The sequence below is a fragment of the Balaenoptera borealis genome (assembly GCF_965194805.1).
Source record: "Balaenoptera borealis genome assembly, chromosome: 11".
NCBI lineage: Eukaryota > Metazoa > Chordata > Mammalia > Artiodactyla > Balaenopteridae > Balaenoptera > Balaenoptera borealis.
This window is the reverse complement of record NC_138868.1, coordinates 83948560-83970205: the sequence shown is the minus strand read 5'-3', so window position 1 is coordinate 83970205 and position 21646 is coordinate 83948560. Positions and strand designations below refer to the sequence as shown.

Sequence of the window (21646 nt, the reverse complement as noted above, 5' to 3'; positions counted from 1 at the left end):
ACACTTCTTATCACTATACACAAAAATAAACTCAAAATGGATAAAAGATCTAAATGTAAGGCCAGACACTATAAAACTCTTAAAGGAAAGCGTAGGCAGAACACTCTGACATAAATCACAGCAAGATCTATTTTGACCCACCTCCTAGAGTATTGAAAATAAAAAGAAAAATAAACATATGGGACCTAATGAAACTTAAAAGCTTTTGCACAGCAAAGGAAACCATAAACAAAACCAAAAGACAACCCTCAGAATGGGAGAAAATATTTGCAAACGAAGCAACTGACAAAGGATTAATCTCCAAGATTTACAAGCAGCTCATGCAGCTCAATATCAAGAAAACAAACAACCCAATCCAAAAATGGGCAGAAGACCTAAATAGACATTTCTCCAAAGAAGACATACAGATGACCAACAAACTCATGAAAAGCTGCTCAACATCACTAATTATTAGAGAAATGCAAATCAAAACTACAATGAGGTATCACCTCACACCGGTTAGAATGGGCATCATCAGAAAATCTGCAAACAATAAATGCTGGACAGGGTGTGGAGAAAAGAGAACCATCTTGCACTGTTGGTGGGAATGTAAATTGATAAAGCCACTGTGGAGAACAGTGTGGAGGTTCCTTAGAAAGCTAAAAAATAGAACTACCACATGACCCAGCAATCATGTGTTGGACCCACAATGCCCAACTACTGGGCATATACCCTGAGAAAACCTTAATTCAGAAAGATACATGTACCAGAATGTTCATTGCAGCACTATTTACAGTAGCTAGGACATGGAAGCAGCCTAAATGTCCTTCAACAGATGAATGGATAAAGAAGATGTGGCACATATATACAATGGAATATTGCTGAGCCATAAAAAGGAACGATACTGAGTTATTTGTAATGAGGTGGATGGACCTAGAGACTGTCATACAGAGTGAAGTAAGTCATAAAGAGAGAAGCAAATACCATATGCTAACACACATATGTGGAACCTAAAAAAACGGTACTGATGAACCTAGTGACATGGCAGGAATAAAGACACAGACGTAGAGAACAGACTTGAGGACTCAGAGGGATGAAGGGGAAGCTGGGACGAAGTGAGATAGTAGCTTTGACATATATACGCTACCAAATGTAAAATGGAAGGCTAGTGGGAAGCTGATTCATAGCACAGGGAGATAGTTTGATGCTTTGTGATGACCTAGAGAGGTAGGACAGGGAGGATAGGAGGGAGGCCCAGAGGGAGGGGATATGGGAATATACGTATACTTATAGCTGATTCACTTTGTTGTACAACAGAAACTAACACAACATTGTAAAACAATTATACTCCAATAAAGATATTTTTAAAAAAGCCAGCAAGGCTCATTGTTTGGGTCTTGCATCAGGCAGAATTGCACATTGAGTTCCCTGGCCAAATGAGATCACTGTGTTGAAAACACAAACTAAACAGCTTTTTAAGAAACTGCCAAATAATTTCTGTTAGCAATGTATGAATGGTCCAGTGTCTTTGAATCCTTTCAAGCTTTTGGTGTTATTATTTTTAATATTATATTAGCAATTCTAATAGTAATAGTTCCCTGTGGTCTTAATTTTACATTTTCATAGTAGAATCCTCTGAGATATAGGGGGTTTGGTCCAGACCTGTGCAATAAAGCAAATATTGCAGTACAGCAAGTTATATGGAGTTTTTGTTTTTCCAGTGCATATAAAAGTTATGTTTATACTGTACTATTGTCTATTAAATATGCAATAGCACTATGTCTAAAAAAACAATGTACATACCTTAATTTTAAAATACTTTATTTCTAAAAAATACTAACCCTCATCTGACAGCACAGGGTTGCCACAAATCATCAAAACTACAATATCTGTGAGGTGCAATAAAATGAAATATGCCTTTAATGACTAATGATATTGAACATCTCTTAATGTGCTTATTTGCCATCTGTATGTTCTCATTGGTGAAATATTCCTTCATGCCCTTTGCCTATTTCTTAATTAGATTGTTTGGGTTTTTGTACTGTTGAGTTTTGAGAGTTCTTTATATATTCTAGATATGAATCTTTTATCAGATTTCATTTACAGATATTTTCTCCCAGCCCATATCTTGTCCTTTCATTATCTTAACATGGTCTTTCACAAAGGAAATGTTTTTAGTTTTGGTAAAATTCAACCTACCAATTTTTTTCTCTATTTTATTTCTTATACTTTTCCTGTCATATCTAAGAACTCATTGAGTAACTCCTAGTCACAAAGATTTTCTCCTATAATTTCTTCCTTCTAAAAGTTTTATAGTTTTAAATTTTATATTTAAATTTATGATGTATTTTGAGTTAATTTTTTTATGAAGTGTGATGATTAGATCAAGGCTCTTTTTTCATTTTTTTGCCTGTGGATGTCCATTTGCTTCAATATCATTTGCTTCAGTACTATTCATTGAATTGCTTTTGAACTTTGGTCAAAAATCAGTTGACTTTACTTGAGTGGGGCTACTTCTTAGTTATATTCTCTGTTCCACAGATCTATGTATTAGTCTTTTCACCAGTATCAGGCAGTCTTGATTACTGTAGCTATGTAGACCTTTAAATCAGGTAGACTGATTCTTCTCACATTATTATTATTTTTCAAAATTGTGTCAGCTATTTTATTTTCCTTGTCATCCCATATATGTTTTAGAGTAAACTTATCTCTATCTCAAAAAAAATTTTTTTATGGGATTTTCATAGGAATTGTATTAAACTAGTATAATCAATATGGGGAGAATTGACATACTTACTATGTTGATTTTTCTAATTCATGAATGTAGCATATCTCTCCATGTATTTAGGTTTCTTTGATTTCTTATATCAGCATTTTGTAGTTTGCAGTGTATGAGTCCTGTACGTGTTTTGTTAGGTTTATACCTGTGAATTTCTGTCTCTCTTTCTCTCTCTCCCTCCCTCACTATTGTAAGTGGTATTATTGTTTAAATTGTGGTTTCCATGTGTTCACGGCTATTTTATAGAAAAACAATTGATTTTTGTATGTTAATATTATATCCTGTGGCATTGTTGAACTTACTATATATATATATTTATAGATTACCTGGGATTTTTCATAGACAATTTTATAACCTATAAATAGAGACAGTTTATTTCTTTCTTTCCAATATGTATTCTTTGTATAGGATTTTCTTGCCTTGGTGTGCTGGCTAGAGCTTCCAGTACTGTGATGAAAAGCAGTGGTAAGAGTGGATATCCTTGTCATTTTTCTCATCTTACAGTGAAGGTATTCAGTCTCTTACCATTTAGTGTAATGTTAGCAATATGTTTTATTGTAGATGTTCCTTATCAAGTTGAGGAAGTTCTTCTCTATTCATTGTTGGCTGAGAGTTTTTCTTGTTAATAGGTGTTGGATTTTTAAATGCATTTACTGTGTTGATATGATCATATGATTTTTTCTTTCATAGCATCCTTCAATGGTGGATTATATTGATATTTGAATATTGAACTACTCTTACATCCCTGGATATGGTTGTAGTATATAATTTCTTTTATTTATTGCTGAACTATTTTTGATAATTTTAAAAATAATTTTTACATCATATTTGTCTTTTTTATTTTTGTAGTAGTGTCTTTGGGATGCTACAGTAAAACTGACTTAATAAAATTAGTTGGGAAGTATTCCCTCCTCTTTTATATTGTGGATGAAATTGTATAGATTTGGTATTCATACTTTAAACATTTGGTAAATTTAATTTATTTAATAGTAACATGACTATTCAAATTTTATATTTCATCTTGAGTGAGTTGTGGTAATGTGTTTTTTGAGGAATTAGTCTATTTCATCTGAACTATCAAATTGTTATGTATAGAGTTGTTTATAGTATTCCTTTATCCTTTTGATGTTTTTAAGGTCTGTAGTAATTCTCTTGTTTCACTCCTGATATTAATAATTTGTGTTTTCTCTCTATTATTCTTTCTTTGTCATTCTTGCTAGAGGTTTGTCTACTTTATTTAACTTTTCAAAGAATAAGCTCTGTTTCATTGATTTTCTCTGCATTTTTAAAATTTTAATTTCATAGATAATTTGCTATGTATCATTTTCTCTCTCTTGCCTACATTGAGTTTATTTTGCTCTTCTTTTTCTAGTTTTCTTGAGGCGGGAGCTTAGGTGATTGATTTGAGACCTTTATACTTTCATAATGTAATCATTTCCTGAGATAAAGTTTTCTCTCAGCATTGTTTTAGCTACATCCCACACGTTTAAATATGTTGTGCTTTCGTTTTCATTAAATTCAATGTATTTTAAAAAAATTTCCCTTGAGACTTTCTCTTTGCCTCATGAATTGTTAACAAATGTGTTACTTCATTTCCAGGTGCGTGGAGATTTTAATTTTTATTTTTTTTTTATTTTTATTTTTTTAAATTTTCTTTTGGTTGGAGTATAATTGCTTTACAATGTGTAAGTTTCTGCTGTACAATAAAGTGAATCAGCTGTGTGTATAAATATATCCCCTTCCTCTTGGACCCCCTCCCCCTTCCCCAGTCCCACCTGTCTAGGTCATCACAGAGCACTAGGCTGAGCTCCCTGTGCTATGCAGCAGGTTTCCACCAGCTATCTATTTTACACATCATAGTGTTTTTATGTCACACCTAATCTCCCATTTCATCCCACACTCCCCTTCTCCCCCATCCACATTTCCATTCTCTATGTCTGCATCTCTATTCCTGCCCTTCAAATAGGTTCGTGTGTACCATTTTTCTAGATTCCACATATATGCGTTAATATACGATATTTGTTTTACTCTGACTGACTTCACTCTGTATGACAGACTCTGGGTCCATCCACATCTCTACAAATGGCCCAATTTCGTTCCCTTTTATGGCTGAGTAATATTCCATTATATGTATATGTACCACATCTTCTTTATCCATTCATCTGTTGATTAACATTTAGGTTGTTTCCATGTCCTGGCTATTGTAAATAGAGCTGCAGTGACCATTGGGGTACATGTAACTTTTTGAATTATGGTTTTCTCAGGGTATATGCCCAGTAGTGGGATTGCTGGGTCATATGGTAGTTCTATTTTTAGTTTTCTGAGGAACCTCCATACTGTTCTCCACAGTGGTTGTATCAATTTTCATTCCCACCAGCAGTGCAAAAGGATTCCCTTTTCTCCATATCCTCTCCAGCATTTATTGTTTGTAGATTTTTTGATGATGGCCATTCTGACTGGTCTGAGGTGATACTTCACTGTAGTTTTGTTCTGCATTTCTCTAATAATTAGTGATGCGGAGCAGCTTTTCAGGTGTTTGTTGGCCATCTGTATGTCTTCTTTGGGGAAATGTCTATTTAGGTCTTCCTCTCATTTATTGAGTGGGTTGTTTGTTTTTCTGTTATTGAGCTGCATGAGCTGTTCGTATATTTTGGAGATTGATCCTTTGTCTGTTGCTTTCTTTGCAAATATCTTCTGACATTGTGAGGGTTGTCTTTTCATTTTGTTGATGGTTTCCTTTATTGTGCGAAAGCTTTTAAGTTTCATTAGGTCCCATTTGTTTATTTTTGTTATTATTTTCATTACTTCAGGAGGTGGGGCAGAAAAGATCTTGCTGTGATTTAGGTCAAAGAGTGTTTTTCCTATGTTTTCCTCTAAGAGTTTTATAATGTCTGGTCTTACCTTTAAGTCTTTAATACATTTTGAGTTTATTTTTGTGTATGGTGTTAGGGAGTGTTCTAATTTCATTCTTTTACATGTAGCTGTACAGTTTCCCCAGCACCACTTATTGAACAGATTGTCTTTCTTCATTGTATACTCTTGCCTCCTTTGTCATAGATTAGGTGACCATAGGTGCGTGGGTTCATCTCTGGGATTTCTATCTTGTACCTTTGATGTATGTTTCTGTTTTTGTGCCAGTGCTATACTGTCTTGATTACTGTAGCTTTTAGTATAGTCTGAAGTCAGGCAGCCTGATTTCTGCAGCTCCACTTTTCTTTCTCGAGATTGCTTTGGCTATTTGGAGTCTTTTGTGTTTCCATACAAATCGTAAAATTTTTTGCTCTAATTCTGTGAAGAATGCCATTGGTGATTGATAGGGATTGCATTGAATCTGTAGATTGCTTTGTGTAGTATAGTCATTTTCACAATATTGATTCTTCCAGTCCAAGAACATGGTATATCTCTCCATCTGTTTTTGTCATCTTTGATTGCTTTCATCAGTGTTTTATAGCTTTTTGAGTGCAGGTCTTTTGTCTCTTTAGGTAGGTTTATTCCTAGGTATTTTATTCTTTTGGTTGCAATGGTAAATGGGATTGTTTCTTTAATTTCTCTTTCTGATCTTTTGTTGTTAGTATATAGGAATGCAAGAGATTTCTGTACATTAATTTTGTATCCTGCAACCTTACCAAATTCATTGATGAGTGCTAGTATTTTTCTGGTTGCATCTTTAGGATTTCCTATGTATAGTATCATGTCATCTGCAAACAGTGACAGTTTTACTTCTTTCCCAATTTTGATTTCTTTTATTTCTTTTTCTTCTCCGATTGCCATGGCTAGGACTTCCAAAACTATGTTGAATAATAGTGGCGAGAGTGGACATCCTTGTCTTGCTCCTGATCTTAGAGGAAATGCTTTCAGTTTTTCACCATTGAGAATGATGTTTGCTGTGGGTTTGTCGTATATGGCCTTTATTATGTTGAGGTAGGTTCCCTCTATGCCCACTTTCTGGAGAGTTTTTATCATAAATGGGTGTTGAATTTTGTCAAAAGCTTTTTCTGCATCTACTGAGATGATCATATGGTTTTTATTCTTCAATTTGTTAATATGATGTATCATATTGATTGATTTGCATATATTGAAGAATCCTTGCATCCCTGGGATAAATCCCACTTGATCATGGTGTATGATCCTTTTAATGTGTTGTTGGATTCAGTTTGCTAGTATTTTGTTAAGGATTTTTGCATCTATATTCATCAATGATATTGGTCTATAATTTTCTTTTTTTGTAGTATTGTTGTCTGGTTTTGGTATAAGGGTGATGGTGGCCTTGTAGAATGAGTTTGGGAGTGTTCCTTCCTCTGCAATTTTTTGGAAGAGTTTGAGAAGGATGGGTGTTAGCTCTTCTCTAAATGTTTGATAGAATTCACCTATGAAGCTGTCTGGTCCTGGACTTTTGTTTGTTGGAAGATTTTTAATCACAGTTTGAATTTCATTACTTGTGATTGGTCTGTTCATATTTTCTATTTCTTCCTGGTTCCATCTTGGAAGGTTATACCTTTCTAAGAATTTGTCCATTTCTTCCAGGTTGTCCATTTTATTGGCATAGAGTTGCTTGTAGTAGTCTCTTACGATGCTTTGTATTTCTGCGGTGTCTGTTGTTAACTTCTCCTTTTTCATTTCTAATCTAATGGATTTGAGTCCTTTTCCTGTTTTTCTTGATGAGTCTGGCTAATGGTTTATCAATTTTGTTTATCTTCTCAAAGAACCAGCTTTTAGTTTTATTGATCTTTGCTATTGTTTTCTTTGTTTCTATTTCATTTATTTCTGCTCTGATCTTTATGATTTCCTTCCTTCTGCTAACTTTTGGTTTTGTTTGTTCTTCTTTCTCTAGTTCCTTTAGGTGTAAGGTTAGATTGTTTATTTGAGATTTTTCTTGTTTCTTGAGGTAGGCTTGTATAGCTATAAAGTTCCCACTTAGAACTGCTTTTGCTGCATCCCATAGGTTTTGGATCATCGTGTTTTCATTGTCATTTGTCTCTAGGTATTTTTTTGTTTCCTCTTTGGTTTCTTCAGTGATCTCTTTGTTATTTAGTAACGTATTGTTTAGCCTCCATGTGTTTGTGCTTTGCACGTTTTTTTCCCTGTAGTTCATTTCTAATCTCATAGCGTTGTGGTCAGAAAAGATGTTTGATAAGATTTCAATTTTCTTAAATTTACTGAGGCTTGATTTGTGACTCAAGATGTGATCCATCCTGGAGAATGTTCCATGTGCACTTGAGAAGAACGTGTAATCTGCTGTTTTTGGATGGAATGTCCTATAAATATCAATTAAATCTATCTGGTCTATTGTGTCATTTAAAGCTTCTGTTTTCTTATTTATTTTCATTTTGGATGATCTGTCCATTGGTGTAAGTGAGGTGTTAAAGTCCCCCACTATTATTGTGTTACTGTCGATTTCCTCTTTTATAGCTGTTAGCAGTTGCCTTATGTATTGAGGTGCTCCTATGTTGGGTGCATATATATTTATAATTGTTATATCTTCTTTTTGGATTGATCCCTTGATCATTATGTAATGTCCTTCCTTGTCTCTTGTAACATTCTTTATTTTAAAGTCTATTTTATCTGATATGAGTATTGCTACTCCAGGTTTCCTTTGATTTCCATTTGCATGCAATATCTTTTTCCATCCCCTCACTTTCAGTCTGTATGTGTCCCTAGGTCTGAAGTGGGTCTCTTGTAGACAGCACATATATGGGTCTTGTTTTAGTATCCATTCAGCAAGCCTGTGTCTTTTGGTTGAAGCTTTTAATCCATTCACGTTTAAGGTAATTATCGATATGTATGTTCCTATGACCATTTTCTAAATTGTTTTGGGTTTGTTTTTGTTGGTCCTTTTCTTCTCTCGTGTTTCCCACTTACAGAAGTTCCTTTAGCATTTGTTGTAGAGCTGGTTTGGTGGTGCTGAATTCTCTTACCTTTGCTTCTCTGTAAAGGTTTTGATTTCTCCATCGAATCTGAATGAGATCCTTGCTGGGTAGAGTAGTCTTGGTTGTAGGTTCTTCCCTTTCATCACTTTAAGTATATCATGCCACTCCCTTCTGGCTTGTAGAGTTTCTGCTGAGAAATCAGCTGTTAACCTTATGGGAGTTCCCTTGTATGTTATTTGTCGTTTTTCCCTTGCTGCTTTCAATAATTTTTCTTTGTCTTTAATTTTTGCCCATTTGATTACTATGTGTCTCGACGTGCTTCTCCTTGGGTTTATCCTGTATGGGAGTCTCTGCACTTCTTGGACTTGGGTGGCTATTTCCTTTCCCATGTTAGGGAAGTTTTTGACTATAATCTCTTCAAATATTTTCTCTGGTCCTTTCTCTCTCTCTTCTCCTTCTGGGATCCCTATAATGCGAATGTTGTTGTGTTTAATGTTGTCCCAAAGGTCTCTTATGTGCTGTTGAATTCTGTTTGCTAGTATTTATTTGTTCAGGATTTTTGCTTCTATGTTTATCAGTGATATTGGCCTGTAATTTTTTTGTGTTTGTGATATTTTTAGTTTTGGTGTTAGAGTGATGGTGGTCTTGTAGAACGAGTTTGAGAGCGTTCCTCAGTTTGCAATCTTTTGGAAGAGTTTGAGAAGGATTGGTGTTAGGTGTTCTCTAAATATTTGGTAGAATTCGCCTGTGAAGCCATCTGGTCCTGGACTTCTGTTTGTTGGAAGATTTTTAATCACAGTTTCAATTTCATTACTTGTGATTGTTCTGGTCATATTTTCTGTTTCTTCCTGGTTCAGTCTTGGAAAGTTGTACTTTTCCAAGAATTTGTCCATTTCTTCCAGGTTGTCCATTTTATTGGCATATAGTTGCTTATAGTAGTCTTGTATCATCCTTTGTATTTCTGTGGTGTCAGTTGTAACTTCTCCTTTTTCAATTCTATTGATTGTGTCCTCTTTCTTTTTTTCTTGATGAGTCTGGTTAAAGGTTTATCCATTTTGTTTATCTTCTCAAAGCACCAGCTTTTAGTTTTATTGATCTTTGCTGTTGTTTTTTTCGTTTCTATTTCTTTTATTTCTGCTCTCATCTTTATGATTTCTTTCTATTAACTTTGGGTTTTCTTTGTTCTTCTTTCTCTAGTTGCTTTACGTGTAAAGTTAGATTGTTTATTTGAGATTTTTCTTGTTTCTTGAGGTGAGATTGAAATGCTATAAATTTCCCTCTTAGAACTTCTTTTGCTGCATCCCATAGGTTTTGGGTCATCGTGCTTTCATTATCATTTGTTTCTAGGTATTTTTTTATTTCTTCTTTGATTTCTTCAGTGATCTCTTGGTTATTTAGCAGTGCAGTGTTTAGCCTCCATGAGTTTGTGTTTTTTACAGTTGTTTTCCTATAATTGATTTCTAATCTCATAGTATTGTTGTCAGAAAAGATGCTTGATACGATTTCAATTTTCTTAAATTTTCCAAGGCTTGATTTGTGACCCAAGATGTGATCTACCCTGGAAAATGTTCTCAATGTGTGCACTTAAGAAGAAAGTGTATTCTGTTGCTTTCACCTGGAATGTCCTACAAGTATCAATTAAGTCTATCTGGTCTATTGTGTCATTTAAAGCTTGTGTTTCCTTATTTTCTGTCTGGATGATCTGTCCATTGGTGTAAGTGGAGTGTTGAGGTCTCCCACTGTTATTGCATTACTGTCGATTTCCCCTTTTTTGGCTGTTAGTATTTGCCTTATGTATTGAGGTGCTCCTATGTTGGGTGCATAAACATTTATAATTGTTCCATCTTCTTCTTGGATTGATCCTTTGATCATGACATAGTGTTCTTTCTTTTCTCTTGGAACATTCTTTATTTTTAAGCCTATTTTGTCTATATAAGTATTGCTCCTTTAGCTTTCTTTTGATTTCCATTTGCATGGAATACTTTTGTATCCATTCAGACAGTCTGTGTCTTTTGGTTGGAGCATTTGATCCATTTTCATTCAAGGTAATTATAGATATATATGTTCCTATTACCTTTTTCTTTATTGTTTTGGGTTTGTTTTTGTAGGTCCTTTTCTTCTTCTTCTCTTGTGTTTCCTGCCTAGAGAAGTTCTTTTAGCGTTTGTTGTAAAGCTGATTTGGTGGTGCTGAATTCTCTTAGCTTTTGCTTATCGGTAAAGCTTTTGATTTCTCCATCAAATCCGAATGAGATCCTTGATGGTTAGAGTAATCTTTGTTGTAGGTTTTTTTCTTTTATTACTTTAAATATATCCTGCCCCTCCCTTCTGGCCTGCAGAGTTTCTGCTGAAGAAACAGCTGATAACTTTATGGGGCTTCCCTTGTATGTTATTTGTTGCTTTTCCCTTGCTGCTTTTAATATTTTTTTGTGTGTTTAATTTTTGTTAGTTTGATTAATATGTGTCTTGGAGGTTTCTCCTAGGGTTTATCTTGTATGGACTCTCTGCAGTTTCTGCACTTTGGTGGCTATTTCCTTTCCCATGTTAGGGAAGTTTTCAACTATGATCTCTTCACATATTTTCTCAGACTCTTTCTCTTTCTCTTTTTCTTCTGGAACCACTATAATTCGAATGTTGTGTGTTTAATGTTGTCCCAGAGTTCTCTGACACTGTCCTCCATTCTTTTCATTCTTTTTTCTTTATTCTGCTCCTCAGCAGTTATTTCCACCATTCTATCTTCCAGCTCATTATTTATTCTTCTTTCTCAGTTATTCTGCTATTGATTCCTTCTAGTGTATTTTTTGCTTCAGTTATTGTGTTGTTCATCACAGTTTTTTGTTCTTTAGTTCTTCTAGGTCTTTTTTAAACATTTCTTGTATTTTCTCAATCCATGCCTTCATTCTATTTCTGAGATTTTGTATCATCTTTATTAGTATCATTACTCTGAATTCCTTTTCAGGTAGGTTGCCTATTTTCTCTTCATTTATTTGGTGTTGTAGGTTTTTACTTTGGTCCTTCATCTGTAACATATTTTTTTGTCTACTCATTTTTTTTAATGGGTGGGGCTTTGTTCCTCTCTTACTGGTTGTTTGGCCTGAGGTGTCCAGCACTGGAGTTTGCAGGCAGTTGGGTAGAGTGGGGTCTTGGTGCCAAGATGAGGATCTCCGAGAGACCTCACTCTGATTAATATTTCCTGATGTCTGAGGTTCTCTGTTAGTCCAGTGGTTTGGGCTTGTTACCCCCACCTCAGCAGCTCAGGCCTGACCCCCAGCCTGGGAACCAAGATTCTGCAAGCCGTGTGGCATGGCAAAAAAAAGAAAAAAAAAAAGGAGGATGATACTGAGGAATAAAAAATAAAATGAAAGTAGAAAAATAAAAAATATATTAGAAAAACTAGAAATATAAGTGAAACAACAACAGCAAGGCAAAACAGAACCAAAACAGCAAAAAAAAAAAAAAAAAAAAGAGGCAGGAACAAACCAAAAGGAGCAGAACAATCACAAAGAGTAAAAGATGAAATAAAATTAGAAAAATAAAAGACTTATTAGAAAAAATAAAGATATAAATGATACCACCACAAGGTAAAACAGAACCACAACATTTAAGAAAAAAATGAAGGAAAGAAAAAGGGGCTGGAAAATGCCTTGGCTTGGGCCACGGACCTTAGGTGATGGTGGAGTTTAGGGCAGGGGTGGGCCCTAGGCTCAGGACCTGCACAGCTGTAAAGGACAACACGGCTGGAGGGGGCCTCAGAGCGTGGATTAGAGTGCAGGGGCAGGGTTTGGGCTCAGCACAGCCAGTGGTGGCCTTGGAGTGCAGAGGATCAGGCCCAAGACCTCAGCAGGCTCCGTATGGCCCAGGTGGGCGGGGGAAACACTGGCTTTGTTCCTTTCTGATCCTCCAATCTCCCAAGGGTCTCTCTGCATCCCCGTTGCTCCCCTCACTGTGGGTGGGCCACTCTAGGTGTGGGAACTCCTCCCCTCCCCCAGCCACCCCTCAGGGGCATCCATCCCATCCTGCCTCCATTTCTCCTCCCCCACGCCACGTCCTACCTGGTTTCTTGGGTGTTCTTCCCATCCCCTTCGGTGTCCATGGCCCCTCACAAGTGCCTGGTAGGTGCCCTAGTTGTAAGGAGATGTGAACTCTGTGTCCTCCTATTTTGCCATCTTGACTCCGCCCCCTCAGATTTTAGTGTTAACCTTTCTCTTAATTGATTTCTAGTCTCATTTCATTGCGGCCACATAACATAATCTGTGTGCCTTCAATTCTTTTAAATCATTTAAGGGTAGGTCAAGATATGGTCACCTTTGCTATATGTTTCATAAGCACTTGAAAATCTTGTGTATTCTGTTGATTAGATTCTGTTGGTTGCTGGTGTTATTGAGTTCTTGTGTATCATTGCTGATTTATTGTGTTCTTGTTCTATTAATTTTAGAGAGAAGGACATTTAGGTCTCTAGCATTATAGCTATAATAAATGCATTTGTCTGTTTTTCTTTTCAGGTCTATCAGTTTTTACTTCCCATTACTGCAGCTCTTTTGTTTGATATGTACACATTTAGGTTTGCTATGTCTTCTTGCTGGATTGACATTATGTGATATATCTCTTTGTCCCTGATACTTTTCCTTGTTGATGTCTGCTTCACCTGATATTAATATAGCCACACCTGTTTTCTTTTAATTCATGCTTATATAGTATATCTTTCTCTATCTTTTGACTTCCAACCTACTTATATCATTCTGTTTGAAGTGAGTTACTTTTAAGAAGTATAAAGTTGGGGTTTTTTTTTTTTTTTAAATCTACTCTGCTGATCTCTATCTTTTAATTGGTATGTGTGTGTGTGTACCATTTACATTTAGTACAGTTATTGAATATGTTAGTACTTAAGTTTGGTTTTTGGTTGTTTGTTTTCTGTTTATTCTGTTTTTAATTTCTCTTTTTTCTTTTTTCTGCCTCCTTTGGGTTACTTGAAACTTTTTTAGGACTCCATTTTCCGTTTTCATTCTGCTATAATGATTCTGGGTGTATCTCTTTGTATAGACACTTTAGAGGTTGTTCTAGGAATTACATCATTTACATATATACCTGTATACATTCAGCCCTCCATATCTGTAGGTTCCACATCTGCACATTCAGAGGACTGAGCGTACTATGCCAGCCATTTAATATAAGGGAGTTAAGCATCTGAGGAGTTTGGTATTGGGTGGGGAGGAGTGTCCTGGAACCAATCCCCTGTGGTTACCAAGGGACAACTGTATATAATATATATATGTGCATGTATATAATATATACTTTGTAATTGCTCACTGAGGTTTTTCTATGATGGCTGCCTTAAAATTCTTGGCACATAGTTCTGACATCAGTGTCATCTCACTGTTGATGTCTGTTGATTGTTTTTTCTTATTTAATTTGATATATTCCTGGTTCTTGGTTCTATTGAGTACTATGTAAGACTCTAGATCTTATTTAAATCTTGTATTTTAGTGGGTCTTTTTTGACACTGCTCTTTTCGGTTTAGGTTACCACCTCATTGCTGCCAGGTTGAGGTGGAAGTCCAGACTTTCCACTATACCTCTGTTGATACCTAGGAGAGGAAGGGCTACTTTCTACTGCTGGACAGAATTAGAAGTTTAGGCTCCCCTCTCTGCATCCTCTGATACCAATCTCAGCCTCAGATTATCCTCTGATAACAAGAGGCACCTTGTTATTGCTCCTCACGTGGTCTCCAGTGACATCATTGGGGATGGCCTTGTTGCTGCTAATCGGTAGTGGAAGTCCTGATTCTTTACTCGGCCTCTGACTCTACTCCAGCCAGGAGGGGCTGGAATGCCATGTTACTGCCAGGTGGGGGTAGAAGTTCAGGCTCCCCACATGCCACATGATTGCCACTGATTGGGGGGGGGGTTGCTGGTGGCCACTTGTTACCACGCAGTCCTGACTCCCCACTCAGCCTTCACCGACACCATTCCTTTGGGGAAGTGAGAGGAGGAGAGCTGAGGCACCTCATTACAGTCTAGCAAGGGTGGAATTCTTGGCTCTCCATTCCACTTTTGCTGACCTTGGTGGGATAGAGCCCCAGTTTTTTTGTGGTGTTTGTCAAAACTTTTCTGTCTTGCTAGGTTGCTCTCTTTCCTGGTCCTTTGCCTAAAGAGATCATGTTTTTCTTGGATTTCTTTATGTGTGTGCCCATTGGTGTTCAGTGTTGTCAGCTTCTTCACTATCTATGATATATTAGGCAAAAATAAAACCCAAGGAACTCATCACTGTCTTGTTCCTTGGGTCTGAAGTTCACTAGCCAGCCTGCCTGTTTCTCTCCACTTCTTACAGACTCTGTATGTTTGTGATATATATTTTTATATATGTCCAGGGTTTTTAGTTGTGCTTAGCAGGAGAAACAGGGAAAAGTATGTCTACTATACTAAAGCAGAGGTCTCATTTTTTATAGGAGTAATATTTATAAGAATTAAATTAAATGCTGTGTGAGACCCATGGCCCGGTACCTGACACATGGTACTGGCTCTATAAATGTTAGCTCTTATTTTTGTCATATATGTCTTTCTTATTCAGAATGATCTTAAATTGTCATGGTAAGTTTTGACCAGTACATTTATGGTTGGATCTTTTGAGCACTAAAATTACTTTCTGAGCTTTCATTTGATATTAAAATCCAGGGTCAGAATAGTATTGAAAAGAGCATGGACTTTGAGTGAAACAAGCATGCTTCTGTTAGTTTTGTGTCTTACACCTTATTGTTTAATCTCAGCCTCGATTTCCCATTTTGAAAAAGTCATTATTAATACTAATCTTAAAGGATTATGAGCATTGAATGAAATAGCTGTATAAATTACTTATTATAAATTCTAATATTTTCAAGTTTGTTATATCACAAATAAACTATGAAAATTGAGTCTCTAACCATTCATTTGCTTATCAGTGTTTACCTGTTAACAGAAATGAAAGTTTTGCCATATAGTATTGTTCTCTGACTTATTGCTTTAAAGGTCCAAAATGATTTGCTTTGATAGGGATGTAAGTGCTTAATTTAGATTGTTGTAATCATTATCAAAAATTTCCCTCCATATCTCCCCTTTTTTGTCAGTGTATTAACATGCTCAAATTTCTCCCATCTAAAGCAAAACAATATTTCTTAGAATTACCCCTCTAGTCCCAACCTCACTGAACTTAACGAACAAATTTTGTATAAATTTTTCTTTTATTCCCTCTTAAAACCACTGTAATCTGGCCTCTCCCCACCCCACCCTCAAATCATCAATGACTTCAGTCCTTACCTTACCTAATCTCTCTCAGCTTTTGATAATATGGGAACTACTTCGTTCTTGAAATTCTCTTCCTTTGGCTTCCACCATCTTTTCTAATTTTCTTCCATTTCTTTCCCTGTTCTTTGTGAGTTTTTTCTCAGCTGTAGAACTTTTTCACCTGTATCTACTACAAATTGTATTTCCCATTATATTTTCAGTTTTTGTAGACCATCACCTGGTATGTAGCAGATGCTGCATAAATAATTCTTCAACTTAAATTGTCTATCCCTTAAGATTAGTTATCCTTGGTGTTCCATCCTTGGCCCTCTTCTCTACTAATTCTACTTATTTTCCTTGACTGATTTTTATTAATTTCAATGGCTTTAGTTGTCTTGTGGATCAGTTCCCTCTTTCCCTTTCATATATTTTCCAGTGCCCTTTCTCTTTGATAGTGCTTATAATCGTTGATTAAGTAAAGTCTCCATGTAGAAATTCACTCAAGCCAAATTGACAAAATAGGACATTTCAGCTTCTCTGCTTGACCATTCTACATAGAGTTAACATGGAGGGCTTTAACTTTTAACCACTTTACAAAAGTGAATACCTGTGTGTAATGCTGATGTATTAGCTGATGCTTGAAAATTTCAAATAAAGCCATTTTACTTACATTACTAGTTATAGAAATAAAAATTACAATATACATATATCATTGGGTTCACTTCTTATCTGTGAACTATGAGCCTCAGTAACTGACTTAATCCAAGTTCCAAATTATTTACACATGTATTATAACTTGGTATAAATAATTAGGTATAAATTATATATACACATACAGTGATATTTAAATGTATTGCAAACCATGTTGCTTTTATTCAACATTGTACAGGAGGTCTTCGCTACTACTGTAGTACAAAAAAAGAAATAAAATTGGTAAAAAAATAGGAAAGAAAAGCAACCTTAATATTTACAAATGATGTAATTTTTGTGCAGAAAACACTAGAGAATCAACAGATAAATATTTAGATTAATAAATGTGCTTATTGAGTTGCTGGGATTAAAATTAATATGCATCAATTAAGATAATCCTATTTGTTGTAATAACTACATCTCAGTGGCTTAACAAAATTAAATTTGTTTTTCATTAAAAAGTGTTTGGATTTTTTAAAATTGATATTCTCATTACCAATGCCAGTGAACATGCATATCTGTCCCATTAGATAGTAAGCTCCATGAGAATAGGAGCCACATCTTTGTTACTCACTGCTATATTCTTAGCAGAATGATCTTTCTAAAATGTAAATCCAGTGGTATAATGCCACTCCTTAAAAGTTTTCTAAATATTACTCATTACCTATAGAATGAAACCGAAGCCCCCTTGCATGGTATGTAAGACTTTGCATGAGCCATTCCCTATTTACTACTTAAGCTTTTTTTACCCTATCCCCTGTCCTCAACTTTGTATTTCTCCAAAGGGGCCATAATAACTCTTATCCATGCCTTTGCATTTATAACTTAATTTTTTTCTCTTGGAAATGTCTTTCTCACCTTTGGTAACCATTTTCCTTTTTTTTCTTTTTTTTTTTTTTAACAGCTCAAGTACTGTACTCATCAGGATGGCTTCCCCAATCCTCTTTCCCTCTCTGTTTTGTCCTTTCCACCCCTGAAAGCAAGTCTGAATGTTGTCCTTCCTCTATGCTTCCGTAACACTGCTCATATCTCTATTATGACCCTTATACAGTTTACTTATTTCTTTCCACACTAGCCTATAAACCTGTAAGAGCAGGGATTCTGTGCCTCATTTATCTTTATATTCCCAAATGTATGCACAGGTTTGAAACCCAGAAGATTTTAAATAAAAGTTTATAGAATAAGAAAGATCAGTGTTGAGGCTGTTGGGCAATTCAAGTGAGAATGATGAGAGCTTAAACTAAAAGAATGGCAGTAGGGATGGAGAGAAGCGGTTTTAAAATGGATGTATATGGTTGGTGAAAGACGGCTTCCAAGTGTCTAGCTTGGGAAGTGTAGTGGCCGTTCATCTAGATGAGAAATAGAAAAATAATAGAGTTATGGGGGGGGAAAACCAACATGATACTACTTAAATTTTGGTAGTTTCCAGTGGTAATTATGACCACATTAAAGAATTGGAAAGTAGAGATACCCTTAAATGTCCAATAAAAATGTATTTTAAAATTAAGTTGTAGAAAAAAATTTTATGTATACACACACATACATAATCAATCACATACGAATGAAAGTATTATGAAACAAGTATTCAGTATCTACCCAAATCGTTTCCTTCATCTCTCCCTGATTAGATGGCTTGGAAGTCAGGGTAGTAATTGCTGCTGTAGATTGTCCCATGTGGATCAAATATCCTTGCCAACACCTATAATCCTAAACTTTGAGGGAACTTTTAAAAACCCAAAAGAATCTAAGCTTATAGGAGATAAATTTATTTTTCCATCTTCAGCATCCAACTTCCTCTAATAAAGAAGGATTTAAATACATATCTTTAAATGGATGAGAATTCAGAGCAGTTCCAGTGAGTGTATAAGTGATAAGGACTGAGTCTTTCAACCAGTTCTGTGATTCTTTGAGGCAGGCCATGGAGAAACTCTATATTGCTGTTACAGATTATTGATGCTCTAGCCCATTGCTAGACTTGAGAAATAGACCAGGAGTAACACCGTGGCCTCATTGTGTTGTTGAGAAGATGCTTTGATCCTTTGCACAGCACTAACTCATGTCTATCTAGTGTAGATCACGCTGGTTACCTGCTCTGTTATACTACCCTTTGTGTAGTATAAATACTCCCTGGCTAGTCCCTTTAAGTATTCGTTTCTATCATTATGGAGTCAGAAAGAGGAGGCTGGCTCAAGTCTCCACCAGTTGTCTCTCTTCTCTTCATTGATCCTGATACTCCATATAAATCTACTTTGCAATGATAGCTCTTATGTTCAGCTTTTCTCTTAAACCCTAGGAATTATTAGAGAACTGTTTCTGCTGTCCCTCCCCCTACCACCTTTTAAATGTAAACATTTTGATTAATGTCATTTAAATGATTTCTTTGGCTTTTATGTTAACTTTCTAATAGAAAATTCGTACTAACTTTCATTTATTTAGCACATAGTAAATGCTAAATTATTATTTTTTTTAATCTTCTCAACAACACAACTAGATAGGTAAAGTTTATCCTTATTTTACAAATGAAGAAAATGAGAATCAAAGATCAGAAGTTACTTGCCTCAAATATATCTCAAGTATATTGCTGAGCCAGCATTGGAACTCAAGTCTATCCTCTTCTAAAGCCCTACTCCTTCTTCTGATTAATATTACATCATACCCCTGGGAAGATATATGATTTTATAGTTATTAGAAAAGGAGGAAAAACATGTAATTTTATAAACACAGTTTTACAGGTGACTTAAGAAGTATGCCTTGTGAGGTGAGGAATTACTGGGGTATTCTTTTTCATCCTAGATCAGATGTTATCAACATTCTTTGTTGTTGTTGTTGTTGTTGTTTTGTTTGGCTGTGCCACACATCTTGCAGGATCTTAGTTCCCCTACCAGGAATCAAACCCAGGCCCCAGCAGTGAAAGGGCAGAGTCCTAACCACTGGAGCACCAGGGAATTCCCTCAACATTCTTAAGTAAAGATTTGCACGTTGTGATGATTATCTTTGTACCCCACTCTAACTTGAAATATTCTTTTTCATCCTAGATCAGATGTTATTAACATTCTTAAGTAAGATTTGCACTGTTGTGATGACTAGGTCACAGGGTGCCCAGACATTTGGTCAAACATTGTTCTGGGTGTGTCTGTGAGGCTGTTTCTGGATGAGATTAACATTTGAGTAGATAGACTGAGTAAATTATTGCCCACTCTAATGTGAGTGGATCTTATCCAATCAATTGAAGACCTGAAGAGAACAAAAAAGCTGAGTAAGAAGAAACTTCACCTACCTGACTGATGGAGCTGGAACATTATCATTTCCTGCCTTTGGACTTGAACTGAAAAATCATCTCTTCCTAGGTCTCCAACCTGCCAGATTTCAGACTAGAACTTATACCATCAGCTGTCCTGGTTCTCAGGCCTTTGGATTCAGACTGAAACTACATCGTTGGTTGTTCTGAGTCTCCGACTTGCCAGCCACAAATCTTGGGACCTCCATAATTTTGTGAGCCAATTATTTATATGTATATACATATATATTTATATATGCACACATATACATACGTACACACACACCACACACACATCACACATATACCAGTAGTTATATATATAACAAATAGGCTTATAGCCAAATATATAGCCTATTGGTTCATTAGTTCTATTTCTCTAAAGAACTCTGACTAATACAACTGTTTTCTGCCTTACTTTTCTTCAGAACTGCTCCCAAGCCTCTCATTACCTTTTTCCCCTCCACGACACCCACTCTCATTCTTAATATGTCTATTTACTTACAGTTACTCAGAACACTGCTCACAAAATTACTGCAGGTAACTTATTTTTCCAATACTACTGTGAATTACATCCTATTAATGGCCCCTGTGCATGCATGCACACACACTCTTATACAGGCACATTATTCTTCATATAGTACATCAGCTAGTCAGTAACTTTCTGTGATAATGAAAATATTCTATGTTTGTGGTGTACAATATAATAGCCATTAGCCACATGTATTAGGGTTCTCCAGAGAAACAGAGCCAATTGGAAGGAGAGATAGATAGATAGATAGATAGATAGATAGATAGATAGATAGATAGATAGATAGGGAGATTGATTTACTGTGTGGAGTTGGCTTATGTTATTATGGAAGCTAAGCAGTCCTAAGATCCGCAGTCGGAAAACTGGTCCAGGAAAGCCAATAATAAAGTTGCAATCCAAGTTTTAGTCCAAAGGCAGGGGAAGTCTGATATTCCATCTCAAAGACAGTGGCAGAGAGAAAGAATTCTATCTTACTGGGCCTTTTGTTCTATTCAGGCCTTCAGTGGATTCAATGAGTCCCACTCACATTAAGGAAAACAATCTGCTTTCCTCAGTCTACTGATTCAAATGTTAAGCTCATCCAAAAACACCCTCACAGACACACCCAGAAATAATGTTTAGCCAAGTGTCTGCGTAACCTGTCACCCAGCAAGTTGACACATAAAAGTAACTATCATATTACATATGGCTACTCACTGCTTAAAATATGGCTAGACCAACCAAGAAACTAAATTTTTATTTAATTTTAAGTAATTTAAATATAAATAGGTGTACATGGCTCACAGTTACTGTTTTAGACAACACAGTAGTAGATTGTCTCAGTCCTAGAATGAAGCTTTGACTGATGCTGTAGGACCATTCAGACTACTTCTCCAGTGTCTGGCTTCCACCTGGGCTTGAAACACCTCCTCTGAGAGAACACAGCCACCATGTAAGAAATCCAACTACCCTGAGACTGCCATGCTATGAGGAAGTATAAAGCTAGTCACGTGGAGAGAGTATATCAAGAGAGGGAGAGAAAGCCCTATCTGTTCTAGCCATCCATCGCATTTGAAGGAAATGTGAATGAAGAAGCTGTATTGGACCTCTAACCCAATCAGGCCTTCAGGTGACTTCAGCCAGAGCTGCCACCTGACTCTAACCATATGAAAACCCACAAGCAAGAAGTTCCATCTAAACCTGCAGAACCATGAGAGATAATAAACTGTTGTCTTAAGCCACTCAGTTTTGGGGTGATTTGCAAGGCAATAAATAACCAGAACAGAAGTA

General features: G+C 36.0%; 1 protein-coding gene across 2 annotated transcripts in view; it reads left to right on the top strand.

Moving 5' to 3' along the window:
- Positions 1-21646, top strand: part of KBTBD3 (kelch repeat and BTB domain containing 3) — a 57256-nt gene that overhangs the window by 21032 nt on the left and 14578 nt on the right. The window contains exon 2 of one of the 2 annotated variants that reach the window (XM_082339942.1): positions 19916-20060. The exons of the other annotated variant lie outside the window; for it this stretch is intronic. The gene's annotated coding sequence lies outside the window, so the exon portion shown is untranslated. The remainder of the gene's footprint in view (positions 1-19915; positions 20061-21646) is intronic. 2 annotated transcript variants of the gene reach the window in all.